This window comes from Bubalus bubalis, chromosome 7, assembly GCF_019923935.1.
Source record: "Bubalus bubalis isolate 160015118507 breed Murrah chromosome 7, NDDB_SH_1, whole genome shotgun sequence".
Taxonomy (NCBI): domain Eukaryota; kingdom Metazoa; phylum Chordata; class Mammalia; order Artiodactyla; family Bovidae; genus Bubalus; species Bubalus bubalis.
The window spans coordinates 100,489,322-100,510,580 of record NC_059163.1 but is presented as its reverse complement, the minus strand read 5'-3'; the positions used below and the strand labels follow the sequence as shown (position 1 = coordinate 100,510,580).

General features: G+C 38.2%; 1 pseudogene; it reads right to left on the bottom strand.

The window, feature by feature from the left end:
- Positions 1-2,697: 2,697 nt before the first annotated feature.
- Positions 2,698-4,885, bottom strand: LOC102411388 (annotated as a pseudogene).
- Positions 4,886-21,259: the final 16,374 nt, after the last annotated feature.

The following is a 21,259-nucleotide window of genomic DNA, read 5'->3' as shown; positions in this document are numbered from 1 at the left end:
TAGAGAATTCCATGGACAGAGGAGCCTGGTGGGGTTGCACAGAGTTGGACTCGACTGAGCCACTAGTACTTTTTCACTTTAGCTGCATTTTGAAGAAGGAATTTATGTAAAATAAAAGAGTAGGTAACATATTCCAAATAGGGGGTTAAGCTCAATCAAGGTAAAGTGAAACTGTGTAATGTGGGCTTGGAGTAATGCTGCTGATGATGGTGAAGCCGCTGCTCCTGTTAATAAGGATGATATTTGGCTTGATAGTTGGCTTCTGCTAGAGATAGATCAGAGAAGGCAATGGCACCCCACTCCAGTACTCTTGCCTGGAAAATCCCATGGACGGAGGAGCCTGGTAGGTTGCAGTCCATGGGGTCCCGAAGAGTCGGACACGACTGAGTGACTTCACTTTCACTTTTCACTTTCATGCATTGGAGAAGGAAATGGCAACCCACTCCAGTGTTCTTGCCTGGAGAATCCCAGGGACAGGGGAGCCTGGTGGGCTGCCATCTCTGGGGTTGCACAGAGTCGGACATGACAAGCGACTTAGCAGCAGCATCAGCAGAGACAGATACTAAGGCAAATATTAGATCAGAAAACATCAAGGGCACTGTTTATTAACTTGCAGAGTAAGAATGTGAGTTCTTGGCTGGTCACTCTGGCAGCCCTTGATTCACATCCCTTAGACATGATTTATTCACTGTCCTTCAAAGCTTCCTTTGAGGAAGTCAGTGAAACAGCTTCTTTGATGAAAACCTTTATAGTTCGCAGACGCCATGAGGTGTGAGTAATTTAGCTATCAGTAGGTGTGAGAGAATAGTTTTAAACTAGATTCAATAATTACTTGTCTCTAGGCTTGGAGCGTTTCTAGCAAAAGAACTCTCTTAACCCCCTAATCATGTGTTCATAACTTTGTTTTATTTCGTAAGGGTTTCATAACTGCTATTTAATTTTCTCAGGGTCTTGCCCTAATACTGCTTCTCTCTTGTTCTCCCTAGTAATTATTGAAGCTCGAGTTTCAAGACGGGTGAGAAATGGCTGGGCAGAGAGGGCTGGCTTCCAAGCTCAGGAGAATGCTCTTAGGAGGCGTTGCAAGTGCCTATGCTTTATTTAGGGAGCTATCACTCATATAGGCAAGAAGGTATGAGAGTGGAGGCCTCTGAATGGGATTGAAGGGACTCAGTCTTTTCATTTCTCTCTTTTTAAATAATGCCCTGATCTCTAAGCTTTCTGCATCCATGCATCTACTCTTAGAATGTATACATTATTCCTATTCAGCAGTGCTTGGGCTGACTGACTTGAAATGAAGTCTGGCATGGATCAGCAGGTCCAGCTTGGGCTTGTCTCTCCTATAGGATCTTGCTAAAGACCAAAACAATAGTAATTTGTTTCCTACCCTGTTGCCTAAATCTAGACCTTTATTGGGCGTATATTCTGAGCCCTATGCAAATAGCCAAACAAGGTCAAGGGTAGGACTGCAATTGGGAGCAGAAACTCGGATCAATTCTACTTCAGTAGGATTTCCCTCTCTGTTACGTGAGGCAGTACAGTGCGGTGGTTAAAAGCATGGGTACTAACACTAACAGACTTGCAGTCCAATCTCAGTTCCATGTCTTACATGCCTTATGTCAGTAAGAAATCCAACTTCCCTGTCCTTCAGTTTCCCCATAAATAAAATGAAAATGATCATAGCAGTTCCTACTTCATAGGTTTGCTTTAAACATTGAGAGAGTCAACATGCGACAAATGTTTAGAACTGTGGTGGGCACATAGCACTGCCTTTCTGTAAGTGTTATCCATTATTATTACAGTGTCTCCCAGGATATTTTTTCATTTTCTCAGCATGGCCTTGCTTTTGGGGACTATGCCACAAAAAAGCTACACATGATTATGAAATCTAACAACTGCAATGAGAGAGTTCAGATTTCTCTCTTAAGTCCAAAAATGAAAGAAAGGTTCTTTTTGCTTAGCTTGGGTTGGGTGTTCACTCCTAGACCAAGGAAAACTGGCCAGAGTTGTAGGTTGGAAAAGAAATCGGTAGCTATGATCACAGCCATGCTGACATTCCTGAGCAGCTGAGGGTGAACAGGGAGGATCAACAGGGAAAATCACAGGGCAGATTGGTTCCACTGTGAAGTACGATCACCAAGACAAATGAGATGTCAGCATTGCTTGGCAATCCAGCTTTTCCCTAACCAACTTGTTGTCCAGTTTCCTGAGATAACTGTCCCTCTTGCAATACTCGTACCAAACATCTGACCGTCACCCCCCCATCCCTGCCCATTTTCCTCCATCCCCATTTCGCTCGTGAGAAAGTTTACAATATCCTGAAAAGTCACCCAGTTGCTTCAGGCAAAAACCTTTCCCTCTTTATACCCAATCTACTAAAAGCTCTGCCAGCTCTGTCTCTGATGTATTTCCCTAATTTGTTAGTGTTTAATGTCTATATCCCTACAGTTCCTAGAAGAACAGAGGCTTTGAATCTCTTGCTATTTTTCTCTACTCCAAGTATCTGGAATGGTGCCTGATTCATTGAGTGAGTGTTGAAGTTGCTCAGTTGTGTCTGACTCTTTGTGACCCCGTGGACTGTAGCCCCCCAGGCTCCTCCATCCATGGGATTCTCCAGCAAGAATACTGGAGTGGGTTGCTATTTCCTTCTCCAGGGGATCTTCCCGACCCAGGGATTGAACCCAGGTCTCCCATATTGCAGACAGACACTTTACCGTCTGAACCGAAGGGTTCAGAGGCCATCAAGTGGACATGACCTATAAAGGCAATTTTGATGGTTTTACATAGAAATGACCTCTAATGGAAGAGAACACACATGGGAACTATTTGAGATACATTTCTATGTAAAATGTAGTTTTCACATAATTCAGCATTTTAAATAAGCACTCTGCAACCGAGACCAAATATCAATCATCTCTTAAGGTTTTCTACTATGTACCAACATCAAATCTACATAGGAACAAATGTTATTCCTGCTTTTCTCTTCTATATCAAATGTCCTGAAGCCTTTGTGTCTCTCTGGAGCAAGGCCGAGTTTCTGAAGGCACATTTCAGTATAAACATTATCGATGGGGTAGAGAAGGACCCAAGTCAGTCACATTGTACAGTCTCAGGGCCAGGTAGCCGGAGTAGAGGAATCCGCCTCCTCCTGAATAAGATGCCAGTGTAAACAACTTCCCGGATGTAGTACTTGAGTTTCTTATCCCCATGACGTCCAGCATTATGAATCACGTCACCAATAAACAAATCTTTGGCTTTGTTTCCAGATAAGCTATTCAAGTAATTCAGGAGATGATGGGTGTTCATAAAAACATCATCATCGCCCTTGAACACGAACTCGGCTTTTGGGCAGGAAGTGCTCACCCACCTGAGAAAGAGTACTTCTTTCAGAGACAAGTTGAAGAATGTATCTCTGTAGTTCCACAAAAGAATGTCTTGGTGCCTCTCACTCTCAAATTTCAGCATATCTGAAAGGTCAGGATGGTTGTCCTCTGCGGGGGTCTGGCCCATTAAGAAGACTCGCACCACCGTTTGGTTCCCCACATTGGTTTCTTTGCCCCAAGATTCCCGAATCGCTTTGCTTGCCTTCTATCGAAATGTGAAGTTAGGGACTTAATTGCCAGCAATAAGAAGGGCTTCTTTGCACACTTATCTGGTTGGTCTATAAGCAGTGAATAATTTCGACATCTCAAATATAGCAGAAAATCTTTAAATCTGTCTGGCAAACTGTCGAAACCTGAAACTGCTGACATGACCCTCAGGTCAGGTTCACAGTAATTTAGGTGGCTTATATTGGAGAATCCGTATGCTTCTCCTGTCTGGTTGGCTAATGTGTTCAAAATGGGATTGAACCTCCAGTTCAGCTTTTCTTGTTCCTTGTTCCAATATGCCTGAGGAAGGTCAGCTATCTTCCAGAACCTTTCTTTAGGTATTATTACTTCCCCCTTTCCATTTGTTTCTTGGATACTGCTTTTGGAGACTTCCAGGATCAAATAAATGAAGACATTTACCATCAGGAGGTGAGCCACCCCTCTGCCGACGCCGCCGGGCTGCCCCATAGCCTGATACATTAGTATTGATTAAGTGAATTAAAGTGGATGTTATCAGAGGGGACCCCCTTTAGGCCTGTTGCTAGTCATGTGTCTGCATCTGCACTCATCCTCTTCTCCTTCCTCATTGCCTGTCTCTACTTACGTGATGTTATCAATGTCTTCTCTCCATGTGGTTTGTCAGCTTTTTAACACACTCTACCACTGAAAAGGAAAGCAGAAACAAAGTTTCATTTCCCCGAATCTCTTCCCAGCTGCCATTGGGAATCAAGATGGATGTGTATGTGGCTGTCTGAAGCGAGGGTGAAGAATTCCATGCCAAGCACTACTAATCTGGGCTTCTGTTGACTGGCCATGAGAAAGAACAATTGTAGTCAAGTAATTGGAACTTCTCAATCTCATTAAATAGTGGATTGACTTTTAAATTTGAATAACTTGAATTTGACTTATAAAAGGATACCGATGCCCATGTATAACTTGATTTTGTAACTTGGACTTTGAAGTCTTGGGGCATTTCTATAGTGGTGTCAGGCAGTTATTTTACAGCCAGCAATCTACCAGGGTCATATTGTCTAAGAAAAGACACAGTTTAAGAAAAAGACCCTCTGCATTCATTGTCTCTTTTTCCTCACCTTCCTCTCAGTCCTTCAAACATGCCTTTGTGTTTTATACCCCTAACACTCCCCTGAAAGAGCCATTATTTCATCTTATTAGTGCTGTCCATTTTAATAAAGCCAATGAACATTTTCAGCAGTCATCCTGACAGTTCAGTACGACTGATCACTCCTTGGAACTCTTCCTTTGAATTCTTGCCTCAACAGTCTCCTGATTTTTTTCTATCGTATTTGGCTGTCTGTTTTCTGATTTTTTTTTTTAATATTTCATCCTTCTCTTCTTAGCCATTAAGTGTTAACATCGAGTTTTCTGACTTGGCAAAGCAGCGTTGCTAAGGTGGAGAATTCATCCTTCTCTGGAGCTCCAGTACCTCTGTTACTAAGTCTTAGACCTGAATCTCAGCTATGGTCTGCCCTCCAACTTAAGGAGATTAGAAATGAAATGTTTCCCTTGGGATTGTTCTTTCATACTTTCTCTTTCTAAACCATTATCTTTTGTGTATGTAAATAATTTAAAAAAAAGATGTTTATTATTTTTCTTTATTAAAGTAATACTTTTTCTTATTATAAGTGATATATGTGTACTTTAGAATATTTATTAAGTATAGAAAGCATAAAGGAAAAAAATAACATTCTTATAATCTCATCAATTATTAATCACTATAAATATTTTAGAACTTTTTCTACACATATATAAATTTTATTTTTTCAAAGTTGACTGTCTTATATATATAGTTGACTGTGTGGTACATTGCTTCAGTCATGTTTGACTCTTTGCAACTCCATGGATTGTAGCCTGCCAGTCTCCTCTGTCCATGAGATTCTCCAGGCAAGAACACTGGAGGGGGTTGCCATGCCCTGCTCCAGAGGACCTTCCTGACCCAGGGATCGAACCCGAGTCCTCTGCCTCTTCTGCATTGGCAGGCAGGTTCTTTACCTCTTGCACAACTCGAGCAGTTCTATAGTTGACTCTCTCTCCATATATATATGTATGTATGTATGTATGTGTGTGTGTATATATATATATATATATATATATATGAAAGTGTTAGTCACTCAGTCGTGTCCAACTCTGGGTGACCTCATATATTGTAGCCCTCCATGCTCCTCTGTCCATGAAATTCTCCAGGCAAGAATAGTGGAGTGGTTGCCATTCCTTTCTCCAGGGGATCTTCCTGACCCAGTGATCAAACACAGGTCTCCCTCATTGCAGGTGGATTTTTTTTACTGTCTGAATCATCAGGGAAGCTTAAATATATATATTTGTGTTCTGCATCTTAAAAATCTAAAATTACATTATGACTACTTCCCATGTTTTTAAGTATTCTTCTAAAGCTTAACTTTTAGTGGCTTTATTGTGTTTCATCCACAATTACATTTCTTCTGCAATTTCTCTAGTGTGGTGAGCGGGAACTACTCTCTGGTTGCAGTGCTCAGGCTTCTCATTGTGGTGGCTTCTCTTATTTCAGAGCATGGACTCTAGAGTGTGTGGGCTTCAGTACTTGTGGCGCACAAACTTAGTTGCTCCTCACCATGTGGAATCTTCCAGTACCAGGAATTGAACCTGTGTTCCATGCATTGGCAGGCAGATTCTTAACTATTGGACCACTAGGGAAGTCACCATTTGTACTTCATCCTTGTTTCTCTCTCTATCCACATAACTAATGAGAGGGTAACAGGCAGGAAGGCCAGGGGTTTCCAAATGGAGAAAATAGGCTGCAAGTGTGAGACATATTTTATCTCTCTCTTAAGCAGCAGGAGTAAACAAACTAGTGATATATTTTCCCCCCTTCTCTAACAAATTTAAAAAGAGGTTTCTCTTAAAATACTGTGTTGCCGTGACACCTGGTTCCACCTGAACTTAACTAGTCTCAAACCTTGAGCTAACCAATGCATTTTTCTTATGGAAATGTTTATCTTAAAGTATGTTAATGTGCTATGCATCTACCCCAGGTTCTGTCTTCAAGTTGGTTCTGCCTAATGGCTCAGAACCGACTTGAGAAACCAGGATGTTACACTCAGATATTATTCCCCTAATCTATATAAATGAAACTATTGTAATCTGTAATTACTATTTGGTAATCTGCCTTTCTACAAGATTCAGTTCAATTGTTTTATGGCCAGGGATGACTTGTCTGGTGCCAAGATCATCCCAAAATACATCTTATGGGTGAGGGGCCTGGTGCCATTCTCTGAGTTTTAAGATATTCCTTTCTTTCATTAACAGACTGTTAGTAATTACATAAAATCCAGCTAAAAACTAGCAGGCAGGTATTCTTTCTGTCTCCTTCTGATGTCTATGTCAGAAGCTTTATCTCTTTTATACTTTAATAAAACTTTATTACACAAAGCTCTGAGTGATCAAGCCTCGTCTCTGGCACCGGATTGAATTCTTTTCCTCTGGTGCCAAGAATCCTGGAGTCTTTTGTGGTTCAGCAACAACCTTTCACTAACAAGGGTTTTTATTTGTATAATTCATTTGGAACTTAGCACATACACTATTTTTTGTTGTCTGTTTTATGGGCGGAGACTATTCTCTGGATTAGATTTGAGTCAAGAAATTCAGAAGTCAAAACTGTAGAGTAAAACTTTTCTTCTTCTTCTTCCCTTTTTATTCCTCCTCTTCCTCTTGTATTAGGAGAACTGGGTTTGAATCTTTATCCAGGACAGTTTAATGATGGTTATTTTTAGGGATTAAATTTGCTTAGGTATTTTTAATCTTGAACATCAGTATAAAGTTAAGTTGATTTCTATTCAATTCCATCATTATCAATCTTTCTTTCATACCAATCTCTATTTCACCTTGTAGAGCTGCTATCTGTCAAAACATATCTGTAGAGAGACTGGCGTTTGTTCCAGCAGTCTCCTCCTCTTCATAGCACAGCAGTCAGACACCAATCAGTCAGCAAAGATGCTCACCTTCCCCAGTATTTTTGTTTTTTAAAAATATTAATTAATTAATAGGCTGTATTGGGTCTTAGTTGTGGCACCGGGGGTCTTCACTGTGTCATGCAAGATCTTTCATTGCAGTGTGCACTCTCTAGTTGTGGTACCTGGGCTTCGTAGTTGCTCTGGAGCATGTGGGATCTTAGACCAGGGATTGAACCCACGTCCCCTGCATTGCAAGTTGTATTCTTAACCACTGAACCACCAGGGAGGTCCCACCATCCCTGGCATTTCTCCTCCACTCAGTACCAATCAGCAATGACTGAACACCTCCTCATTCCAGGCACTCAGGTAGGTTCAGCAGAGTGACAATGATGGATAAGAATTGGTCTCTACCTATGCCAGGAGGCAGTATGGGCCAGTGGTTATAACACGGATATAGATTTGGGAAGATTCTATCCTTACTATCTATGTGAACTTGGAAGTATTAACTATATTTGTCTGTCAGGAAGCATTTAACAGGAGGCTTCCTGTGTGCTGTTTTGGATCTGCCAGGAATTCTCTGTTCCTTATTAATTCCTGAATATTCAGGAATAAGAGGAGAAGCAAGCCTCTCCAGGACTGAGGAATCCAGGCATTTCCTTCATTAGTGTTTCTATATGGTGATAAGTACCCTCTTCCTTCTTGTGAACCATACAGTAAAAATGATGGTTTACAACACTCTCTCTCTTTAATATGGATCGCCTATGTTTTGTAAGTCTGGAATTTTAATCCTTATCTTTGCTGAGAATAGCTACCTTGTAAGACAGTATATATGCCCACACCATGTTGATTTAAACACCTTTGCTCCGTTAGAGCTCTGGTCCCCGTGTGGTCTTTCTTTCATTCTCTCTCTCTCTCTCTCTCTTTCTCTCTCTCTTTCAGGCTGATCCTCTGGAGCGCAAAGGCTCTCTGAGTTCACTTTCCTGCCCAGGCTTCTAAGACCCTCTCGAGAAGGTGCTCTGCACCTTCACCTCATCAAGAGGGAGCCTGAGGCCTTCGTGAACAGAGCAAGCCCCATGCAGGGGCTTTATTAGCTTTCCGTGTAAACCAAGGAATATCAGCCTCTTTCTCTCCTTTACTTTCTTATCATCGACTCTGGACCTCCAGGTTCTGGTCCATTGAAGGACCTCAACAAGTGGCGCCCAGAACAGGGACTTGGAACACATAGGCAGATTCTCGGACGGAGTGACCCCAGGGCCTATTGAGGTCGGTAAGTACTAAGACATGGGTAAAACGGCTGGAAAGCCCCATCACTTTTCTACTTTACTTCATCACTTATTTAAAGTTCAGGGATCTAATGAAACGTATGCTGATTTTTTAGCTAGATTAGAAACTGCTATTTCCCATACTGTAATTGGAGAAGAAGCCAAAAGGCAACTAGAGAAATCACTTGCTTATGAAAATGCAAAGCAGGAATGTCAAAAAGCTATAGCTCCAATTCATGAGACAGGGACTATTATTATTTGAAGGCTTGTTGCAATCTAGGATTAGAAACTCAAAAGATGCAAATGGTAGCTGAAACAATAGCTGCTTCCTTAAGAAAGGGAAATAAAGGATGTAGAAATAAGAACCATTTAAAAAGGGATGGCCCTAAGAAAGCTAAAAAAAATAAATAAATAAATAAAAGAGAAAATATATAAAAATAAAAAACCTCCAAAAATCTGCCCTCGTTGCCATAGAGGAATGCAATGGGCCAAAGATTGTAAGTCTAAATTTGACATTGAAAGAAAACCTATTCCGGAATACTCCAAGCAGGGACCCCCCAGGTCCCCTTCAACAAAAACCTGGGGCAAATTCCATCTTTTACCTAAAACCCTCATCATCTGGCAGTGCTGCCATTGATATATCAGCTTTGTTTTTAGATAATACGAAGTTAATGAGCTCTATTTAAATTCAAATTCACATGAACTGAAAAATATTAAATATATATATACTGTTTATTTAAATATAAATATAATTTAAATATAATTGTTTGCTAATCTAATTAAGACACTTCTTAAGTTATCAGCATTATATAATACTTTTATTATGCCTAGGTTTAAGGTAAACTAAATTTGTCAACAAAAAGGTAACTCTTTATATATATAATATATATATATAAATGAGATAAAAACTTTTAGATAAACTCTATTAAAAATAAGTATATTTTTAATAGAATAATCTATTATTATAATCTGTTATTATAATCTAAAATAATCTCTTAAGATTGGGATAACTTAAATTTCTAGAATTGTACTAAACTAAATAATAAAAGTTTATTAAATAGCTAGGTTATTTACAAATAAAATGAGATTTTAAAACATTAATTACTAAACATTAACTTCCTCTTACAAAAAGTTTTCTTACAGAAAATCTAAAGAGATTTTAAACTATTAATAAATATATTATATAATGTATAATATATTGATATATAAAAATATATTTATATATAATAAATATATATTATAATATGATATAATAAATATATTCACCAATCCATAAAATGCTAATATACAAGACACTTCATAGTTGCTAAGGAAAAGTAAGATATATGCTTTTAATAAAAAGATATAAGATATGACAAACTCAGATATATATTCCACATTTTTCCTGACAGCCACTGCTCATTTAACAAACAATACAATTATTAAAATAACCTGGAAATATGACAAGCCTATTTGGACAGAGCAGTGGCCCCTCACGAAAGAGAAATTGCAGGTGGCTAAAGAACTTATAGATACACAACTAAAATTAAAGCATATTGAGGAATCTTGTTCTCCTTGGAACTCTCCTATTTTTGTCATTAAAAAAAAAAAAAATCTAACAAATGGCATCTCCTAACAGACCTTAGAAAAGTTAATGCATCTATGAAACCTATGGGTACATTACAACCAGAAATCCTATCACCTACCACTATTCCTTAACACGGGCATATTATTATTATTGATTTACAAGATTGTTTTTTTAATATACCTTCACACCCTTTAGACCGAGAGAGATTCACTTTCTCTCTCCCTTATCCTAATCATATTAGACCTTATAAATGGTACCAATAGACTGTACTGCCACAAGAGATGATGAATTCTCCCACCACGTGTCAGTGATACGTAGCTAAAGCCCTTGAGCCTGTGAGAAAGCAGTTTCCTAACTTTCTTGTTATTCACCATATGGATGGTATATTGTTTTGGGCTCCATCTAGCATAAAAACTGAACGCATGTTTGATATAGCTCAACTATGCTTTAAAAACTCTAATCATTGCCCCTGAAAAAATTCAAACCTCTACACCTTACCATTACTTGGGGTTCATTGTTAATAGGCAACACATTACTCCCCAACTACCTCAGATCTGTACTGATAAATTATCAACCTTATATGATTTTCAAAAGCTCTTAGGTGATATTAATTGGATTAGACTTTCTTTAGGCATTGCTAATTATCAACTGAATAACCTATTTAATACTTTAAAAGGAGATCCTGATATAAATAGCCCTTGTTCACTTTCTCAAGAGGCACGAGAGGAACTCTGTTTGGTGCAAAATAAATTACTAAAACAATTTCTTACTCGCATCAAAATAGATTTACCTCTAGAATTGTTTATACTCCCCTCTCCTCATTCTCCCACAGGACTTCTTGCCCAACAAGAACATCCAGTAGAATGGATCTATACCTATTTTAGGGGAATCAAGTCACTTACACCCTACCTTGATTTAATTGCTCTAATCATTATCAATGGAAGAAATAGGAATAAAACTCTAACTGGCTCCAATCCTCATAAAATTGTAATACCTATCAATAAATCTCAATTTGAGAACGCTTTACAAACTTCTACTGATTTCCAAATAGCTTTTCTGAAATATTTTGAAAAATTTTCATTTCATTATCTGTCTGGTAAGCTGTGAAATTTCTTCAAAAATACTGAATTTATTATTTCTCACATTATCAGCTCCCAGTCTATACCACAGGCCGAGGTTTTTTATATAGATGGGACTAAAAACGCCAAAGCTTCATTCTGGTCTCTTAAAGAATATAAAGTCTTTTATACTAAATTTCATTCTGCTCAACAAAATGCTCTTATTTAAGTTATTTGCCTACATCATTACCCCACTAATATAGTCTCTGACTCTATATATTCTGTTTTTGTATTAAAAAATATAGAAACCTCCACCATAAACTCCAATCAACCTATTATTCAACAACTCTTTTTCGAACTACAATCTGTTGTTAAAAAACACAATTCTCCCATTTATATTACACTTATTCAAACACATTCTTGTCTTCCGGGCCCCATGACTTATAATAATGAGCAAGATGATAAACTGGTTTCCTTTGCTACTCCAGAGGAACAGCAAGCTCTCTTGCATAACAATGCTGGCTCCCTACGCCAGCTATGGAAATTATTAGTAATTGCTCTACTTTTAGACCCCTACATCTTCGACCCATCGCACAAGGTATGAATCCTCATGGTTTACAACCTAATGAACTATGACAAATGGATGTAACTCATTGCCCTGAACTTTCTCCATTTTCTTTCCTACACGTTTGTATAGACACAAATTCCTCTTTTATCTGGGCCACACCTCTTTGTGGTGAAGCTACACAATATGTTATACCCTGCCTATATTTCTAGACACTTTAAACAATTTTTACAATCTTTTCCTGTTATACATATTATAGGTATTCCTTATAATCCAGACATAAGACATAGTCAAACAAACACATCATGCACTAAAGTTACAAATAAAAAAATTAAAAAAGGGGGAATACACAGGCACACTACTGTCTTCCTTATATAAAGCAGACTTTACTGGATTCCAACATATTTTCTAAACCTATAACTATTAATACAGCTTTTTAAGATTCGACCCAAGGGGGCCTCCGGCATTCAAAATGGAGATGAAACAAGAACCCCAGGAAGAAGAAATTCCAATACAGGCTATGTCTGCTCTAAAGATCTCCAGAAAGCACTGCCCTTGGGGACATCACCCCGATGATCTCCCCACTTGGGGACAAATAAAAACCCTACTAATCAAGCTGAAAATTTGGTTTCTCAACAGGGATTGCCTCCGAGTGCTGTATACATTCTCCTGGTAATGCTCAGTCTTTTGGCCTGTACCTCCCCCTGCTTGAGCTCGGACTAATACCCAACCCCCCTCTATTACAGGTGGTCGAATGGACAGAGAGAAGACCAATCGCTTCAACTAATGACTCTATACATATGCCTTCTCCCTAGTACATGAAAGGGCCCTCACACCCTGGGCAGGAAAGAAAACTAATTAACATTTCTTTAGGCTATGAAGTCCTTTCCTTGTGCATGGGCCCAGCAAAATTGTGCCTAAACGTCAGCCGACAAACTCGGGCTTTCGTCCTGCCTCCAAAAGAAGACTTTCAGACATTGCTTGGATTATTTACTGCCCTTTCTTTGTCTGTAAATCATGTTTATAATACTGAGACTTTAGGGAAAGAGTTAGCGAAGGAACAAAGAACATTATGCAAAGGGTTTACTTATAAAAAGTTTACTTATACTCCCGTTCATTGGGACAAATGTCAAACCAAATCAAGAAAATCAATGTTTGTGGCTAATCATACAATTGTTGATTGGGGACCCCATGGTATGTGGTTATCTGACTGCTCAGAGGATAGTAACAACACTGTGTGTGATATGGAAGGTCACTGACACTACGACGGAACATTACTATGACAAAGGACTTCTTGGGTGGCTTGATGGTGGATTAGCCCCACCTCGTCCTAGGATCGTCCTTGATAAACACAGTGGGCCTGAACATGGGACATTTGGAAACTTGCTGCATGCACCAGAGCACGGAAAAACTTGGGACTTGGACTGGACATTTCATAGGGACCACTTGTGGTCATAGTAACTCTTTCTTTCATTATAATCAGTCATATTTTATACAGGCCTGTGTCCCACTTCCTTTTGTTATAGCCATAGAAAATTTACAATTTAATAAGACTTTTACTTTCTGTAACTTGTATTAATTGCAAACTATATACTTGTCTTAACTCTTCTATTTCTTTAAGCTACTCAATTTTGTGTTACTCCTGTTCAATTCAATCATAGTGCCTACAACTGGAAACAAATCAAATTTCATTTACAAAATTTACATGATAATGCCTCTCTGAATGTACAATTACTGCAAAAGAAAATCTTTAAAACTTTTTCTAAAAATCTGCCCTCTTCCCCTAATTTGGAAACTTTAGCTGAACAAATTATCCGGGCTAGACCCACCAGGATGGTTTCAAAGTATTACCCACAGTATCAGGTCTGGAACTGTAACTTTGGTGATTGTCTTGATAATTATATTTATTGTTTACAATCGCCTTTCTATAAGGTTGGTTAATACTAACTAAACTCCTTTGTTCAAGACCTTTTTTACAAATATAATAAAATAGGGGGAATTGTCAGGAAGCTTTAACAGGAGGCTTCCTGTGTGCTGTTTTGGATCTGTCAGGAATTCTCTGTTCCTTATTAATTCCTGAATATTCAGGAATTAAGAGGAGAGGCAAGCCTCTCCAGGGACTGAAGAATCCAGGCATTTCCTTCATTATTGTTTCTACATGGTGATAAGTACCCTTTTCCTTCTTGTGAACCATACGGTAAAAATGATGGTTTACAACTCTCTCTCTCTTTCATATAGATTGCCTATGTTTTGTAAGTCTGGAATTTTAATCTTTATCTTTGCTGAGAATAGCTACCTTGTAAGACAGTATATATGCCCACACCATGTTGATTTAAACACCTTTGCTCCATCAGAGCTCTGGTCCCCGTGTTTCTCTCTCTCTCTCTCTCTCTCTCTCTCTCTTTCTCAGGCTAATCTCCTGGAGCACAGAGTCTCTCTGAGTTCACTTTCCTGCCAGGGCTTCTAAGACCCTCTCTAGAAGGTGCTCTGCACCTTCATCCCATCGAGAGGGAGCCTGAGGCCTTCGTGAACAGAGCAAGCCACTTGCAGGGGCTTTATTGGCTTTCTGAGTAAACCAAGGAATGTCAGCCTCTTTCTCTCCTTTACTTTCTTATCGTCGACTACGGATCACCAGGTTCTGGTCCATTAAAGGACCTCAACATTTGTCCGTTTTTAATCTACAAAAAGAGGGGTGAACAAATGAGGTTATCCTTTTAAAGCACTTATCAGGGAGGCTGACAGATAGGACAACACTCAATAAACATTCACTCCAGTGATTATCCATAAAGAGAAGCTTATAATCTATGGGAGGGAAGACAGGCAGACCATCAAGTCTTGTATGTATCAGCCTGTCTGGGAAGTGCTGTATCATGGGTATAAACTAGTGCTTTGGAAGCAGAGAAGGAGATGGCATTCTGAGTGGAGGGTTCAGGAAGCTTGGTAGAGGAGCCAATGTTTGAGGTAGACTTTAAATAATCATGGAGAACAGAGAAGAATGCTCACTGGGTCATTTCTATTGCCCTTTGTTCAGTGTAAGCAGTATGTGTATGGTTTCCAGAGAATAGGACTTAGGACTTTGATTTTTCTTCTGTCCACATTTGGAGGCCTCATACAATCCATCATACAGTCAGCTATTTAATTCGAGGTTGTCTGTCAATGTGGATAAATCAACAAAAAGGACATATTTCCCTAGAATTGTTGAGTAAACTTCCATGGTGGCTCAGACAGTAAAGAATCGCCTGCAATACAAGAGACCTGGGTTCAATCCCTGGGTTGGGAAGATCCCCGGGAGGAGGGCATGGCAACCCACTCCAGTATTCTTGCCTGGAGAATCCACATGGACAGAGGAGCCTGGTGGGCTACAGTCCATGGGGTCGCAAAGATTCGGACACGACTGAGTGACTAAGCACAGCACAGCACAGCACATTCTGTCAATGTGGATAAATCAAGGAAAAGAACACATTTCCCTAGAATCACTAAGGGAATAATTTCATGACTATTTCTTTGCCATGTAAATAAGCTTTAATTATGTAGTTGCTGAGAAAAGACTGAGGACTGAGGAACATTCATCCACCAGAGAGGCAAGGGTGGTTGTACAATTTCAAGTTGCTTCCAGTTTGGAAGGGTCTGAAAGAAAGAAGAAAGTCCGGATCTTGTGTTCGGTGTACAAGGTCCTTCATAATCTGATGCTAACCTTCTCATCCACCTGACCCCTTCCTACTCTCCAATACAGCACCTATGTTCTTTATAAAGCTTTTAGTATTGTACCCCAAACAGAAACCCATTCCTCATTTAACCCTTACCCATCATTTTCCTTATTCTCTTTTCTGTCCTCTTGGTCTATTCAAAATGAAAGTCACTCAGTCGTGTCCAATTCTTTGCAACCCCATGGACTATAGCCCCCAGGCTCCTCTGTCCATGGGGATTCTCCAGGCAAGGATACTGGAATGGGTTGCCATGCCCTCCTCTAGAGGATCTTCCCAACTCTTGGATCGAATCCAGGTCTCCCGCATTGCAGGCAGATTCTTTACCAGCTGAGCCACCATGGAAACCATTCAAATCCTACCCAAATCTTGAGACTGAGGTCAAAGGGGCCTTATATGAAGATTTGTTAGCTCTGTTTCATAATCATCTTGTCAGCACCAGCAATACTCTTGTGTCATATGGGACACATTTTTTGCTTTGAACTTTTAATTTTGTGTTGGGGTATAGCCAATTAACACAGGTTTGATCCTTGGTTCAGGAAGATCCCCTAGAGAAGGAAATAGCAACTCATGCCTGTATTCTTGCCTGGAGAATCCCATGGACAGTGGAGCCGGGCAGGCTACAATTCACAGGGTCACAAAGAGTCGGTCAAAGAGATTGAAGTGACTTAGCATGCATAGCCAATTAACAATGTTGTGATAATTTTAGGTGAACATCTAAGGGACTCAGCCATGCATATGCATGTATCCATTCTCCCCCAAACCCTGCTCCTATCCAGGATGCCACATAAGAGTAGAGCTCCTGTGCTATACAGGGGACCTATTTTTTTTTTTTTTTTCCTGTTGCTTTCTATATTTGACGTGGAGATCAATTATTTATTCTACTGGAAATTTCTGGTCTGGGGCCTTCTTAAATTTCATTGATGTTCTCAATGACATTTAGTAGCATGTATGCAATAGGTGTTTAATAAATAATTATTGAGTTCTTGTGCTTAGTTACCTTAGAGCAAGCTTGTGCTAACCATGCAATTTCCAAGGAAGTCACTACTACCTGGCCTTAGACATTTCCCAGTGTGAAGTCTGTAGGTTAGCAACACTATTAAATGCTCACATGACTGAAAATGCTCACATTCTGCTCTTTAATGCTGAACCCTCTGTCTGGGAAGTCCAGTTTTCTGTCTATCAAACTCTTCTGCCCATTTTTGGATTGGGTAATTTTTTTTTTTTTTTAGTTGTATGAGCTCTTTGTATATTTTGGAGTAAGCCCTTCTTGGCTGTATCATTTGCACATATTTTCTCCCAGTCAGTGGGCTATCTCTTTGTTTTGTTATGGTTTCCTTTGCTGTCCAAAAGACAGTAAGTTTGATTAGGTCCCATTTGTTTATTTTTGGTTTTTGTCTTGGGAGGCTGAACAAAGAAAACATTGGTATGATTTGTGTCAGAGAATGTTTCACCTACATTCTATTTTAGGAGTTTGTGGGATCTTGTCTTATATTTAGATATCCTTTAAACCATTTTGAGTTTATTTTTGTGTATGGTGTGAAGATGTGCATGCAGCTGTCCAGCTTTGCCAACACCACTTGCTGAAGAGACTGTCTTTTCCCATTGTATATTCTTGCCTCCTTTGTCAAAAATTAATTGTCCAGAGGTGTGTGGGTTTATTTCTGGGCTCTCTGTTCTGTTCCATTGATCTGTATGTCTATGTTTGTACCAATACCAGGCTCTTTTGATTACTGTAGCCTTGTGGTATTGTCTAAAGTCTGGAAGGGTTATACCTCGTGCTTTGCTCTTTTTCCTCAAGGTTGCTTTGGTAAATCTGGCTCTTTTTATGGGTCTAAATAAATTTTAGTATTATTTGTTCTATTTCTGTGAAAAATGTCATGGGTAATTTCATAGAGATCACATTTAATTTGTAGATTGCTTTGGGAAGTATGGCCATTTGAACAACATTAATTCTTCCAATCCAAGAGCATAGGATAGTTTTCCATTTCTTTGAATCATCTTTAATTTCCTTTATTGATGTTTTGTAGTTCTCAGCGTATAATTCTTTCATCTCCCTTGTGAGGTTTATTCCTGAAGATTTTATTTTTGGGGGTGCAATTTTAAAAGACTGCTTATATTCCTTTCTGATGTTTCATTGTTAGCATAAAGAAATACAACTGATTTCTGTATGTTAATTGTGTATCCTGCTACCTTTCTGAGTTTATCAGTTCTAGTAGTTTTTGTGTGGAGTCTTTAGGGTTTTCTGTATATATTATCATGTCATCTGCTGATGATAACAATTTTACCTCTTCTCTACTAATTTGAATACATTTTAGATCTTTTTCTTGTCTGATTGCTGTGGCTAGGACTTCCAATACTATGTTGAAGAGAAGTGGTGAAAGTAGGCATCCTTGTCTTGTTCCAGATTTTAGCAGGAAGGATTTCAGCTTTTCACTGTTGAGTATTGTATTGGCTGTGTGGGTTTGTCATAAATAAATTTTGTTATGTTGAGATATGTTCCATCTACCCACTTTCATAATGGTTTTTGTCATGAATGGATGTTTAGTTTGGTCAAATGCTTTTTCTGTATCTATTGAGATGACCATGTGGTTTTTGTCCTTTTATAATTTGTGTAGTGTATCACATTGATGGATTTGCATATGTTGAGCCATTTTTGAGACCCAAGGATTAATTCAACTTGGTCATGGTATAAGACCTTACTTATCTGTCATTGGATTTGGTTGCTAATATTTTGTTGAGAATTTTTGCACCTATATTTATCAAAGATATTGGCCTGTAGTTTTCTTTTTGGTAGTGTCTTTGTCTAGTTTTAGTATCAGAATGATGGTGGCTTTGTAGAATGTCTTTGGGAATATTCCTTCCTCTTCAATCTTTTGGAAGAGTTTGAGAAGGATTGGTATAAGTTCCTCTTTGACATTTGGTAGAATTTCCCAGTGAAGCTATCAGGTCCCAGACTTTAGTTTGTAGGGAGTTTTAAAATTACAATCTTGTTTCACTTCTACTGATTAGGCTGTTCAAATTACCTGTTTGTTCTTTATTTAGTTTTGGTGGGCTATATGTTTCTAGGAGGTTGTCCATTTCTTTGAGGTTGCCAAATTTGTTAGCATATAATTGTTCATAGTATTCTCTCACGATTTTTTGTTATTGCTGCAGTATCTATTATTATTTCTCCTCTTTGTTTCTTATTTTGTTTAATTGGATCTTCTCTTTCTTAATCTTGGTGAGCCTGGCCAGAGGTTTGTCAATTTTTTTACCCTTTCAAAGAACCAGTTCTTGGTTTTATTGATTATTTCTATTTTTAAAAAATCACTATTTTATTTATTTATTACTTCTCTGACCTTTTGTATCTCCTTATTTCTGTTGACTTTAGGTTTTGTTTGTTCTTTTTTCTAATTCCTTTATGTACTGGGTTAGGTTGTTTATTTGAGACTCTTCTTGTTTGTTTCAAAGACACTGAACCAATATGAATGTCTTTCTAAGAACTGCTTTTGTTGCATTCTGTAGATTTTGTTTGATTGTGTTTGCCTCAAGGTATTCTTTAATTTCTTCTTTGAGTTCATGTTTGACCCATTGATTTTTTTTAGTCTCCATCTACTTGTTTTTCCCATTTCTTTTTCTGTGTTTGATTTTCTGTGGCATGTAGTTTCATGCCATTGTGGTCAGAAAAGATGCTTGAAATAATTTCTATACTCTTAAATTTGTCAAGGCCTGTTTTGTGCCCTAGTATGTGGTTAATACTAGAGAATATTCCATATGCACTTGAAAAGAATCTGTATCTGGCAAGAGCTGGTACTTTGAGAAGATAAGTAAAATTGACAAACCTTCAGCTAGACTTAGCAAGAAAACAAGAAAGGGCTCAAATAAATAAAAGAGGAGAAGTTAGAACCAATAACATAGAAATACAAAGGATAATGAGAGACTACTAAGAATACTCATATACCAACCAAATTATCAACCTAGAAGAAATGGGTAAATTTTGGGAAACATACTATCTCCCAGGACTAAATCAGGAAGAAATAGAAAATCTGAACAGACTGATTATAGTAAAGAGGTTGAATCAATAATCACAAGCCTCCTGGAGTCTGGGGAGAATGGATACATGTATATGTATGTTGAGCACCTTTGCTGTATACCTGAAACTATCACAGCACTGTTGATTGGCTATACTCCAATATAAAATGAAAAGTTAAAAAAACTGATGAGGAGGGAACACTTTCAAACTCATTTTATGAGATACCAAAACCAGATAAAGACACTACAAGGAAAAAAAAAGAAAGAAAACAGGCCAATATACCTGATGAAAAAAAAATACAAAAATTCTCAACAGAATATTAGCAAACCAAATTGAACTGTACATTAAAGGAATCATATACTGAGAAAAAAGAAATAATCACAAACCTCCCTATGAAAAAAGTCCAGGACCAGACAACTACATTGATGAATTCTACCAAACATTCAAGCATTAATACCAATCCTTCTCAAACTCTCCCTAAAAATAGCAGGGAACACTTCCAAGCTCATTCTAGGAGACCAGCATTACTCTGATACCAAAATCAGGCAAGGATACCACAAGAAAAGGAAATTACAGGCCAATATCCCTGGTAAACATAGATGCAAAAATCCTCAGCAAAATATTCGTAAACTGAATTCAACAATATATAAAAGGATCATATACCACAATCAAATCAAATTTATTCCAGAGGTGCAAGGATGGTTCAACACTCAAAAATCAATCAGTGTGACATACTACATTAACAAAATGCAAGATAAAAATTGTACAAACATCTTAACAGATGCAGAAAAAGCATTAATAAAATTCAACATCTAATTATGATAAAAAAAAAAAAACCTTTCAACAGAGTGGGTATAGAGGGAATGTACCTCAATAAAGGCCACAAACGACAAACCCAGTGACACAATACTCAGCAGTGAAACTCTGAAAACATTTCCTTGGAGATGAGAAACAGGACAAGGTTGCCCACTCCTGCCACTTTTATTCAACATAGTATTGGAAGACCTAGCCAGAGCAATTAGGCAAGAAAAAGAAAAGTCATCTAAATTATAAAGGGAGAAGTAAAACTGTCACTATTTGCAAATGAGATGATAGTCTATAGAGAAAACCCTAATGACTCCATCATAAAACTGTTAGAATAAATACAGTAAATTTGTAGGATATAAAATCAATATACCTAAATCTGTTACATTTACATACAGTTACAATGAACTAACAGAAAGAAAAAGAAAACAGTATCCTTTACCTGAAACCATAAAAATAGAAGAAAACATAGGCAGTAATCTCCTTGACATTGAACTTGGTGATGATTTGTATGTGTGTGTTTGACACCAAAAGCAAAAGTAATAAAATTAAAAATAAACAAGTGGGACTACATCAAACTAAAAACCCTCCACAACAAAGAGACTAATAATAAAATGAAAAAAACAACTTGCTGTATGGAAGGAAATATTTGCAAATCTATCTAATGAGGCTTTACTATCCAAGTAATTATATAAAGAACACATACAATTCAATAGCAAAAACCAAACAACTGTATTAAAAATGTTCAGAGAA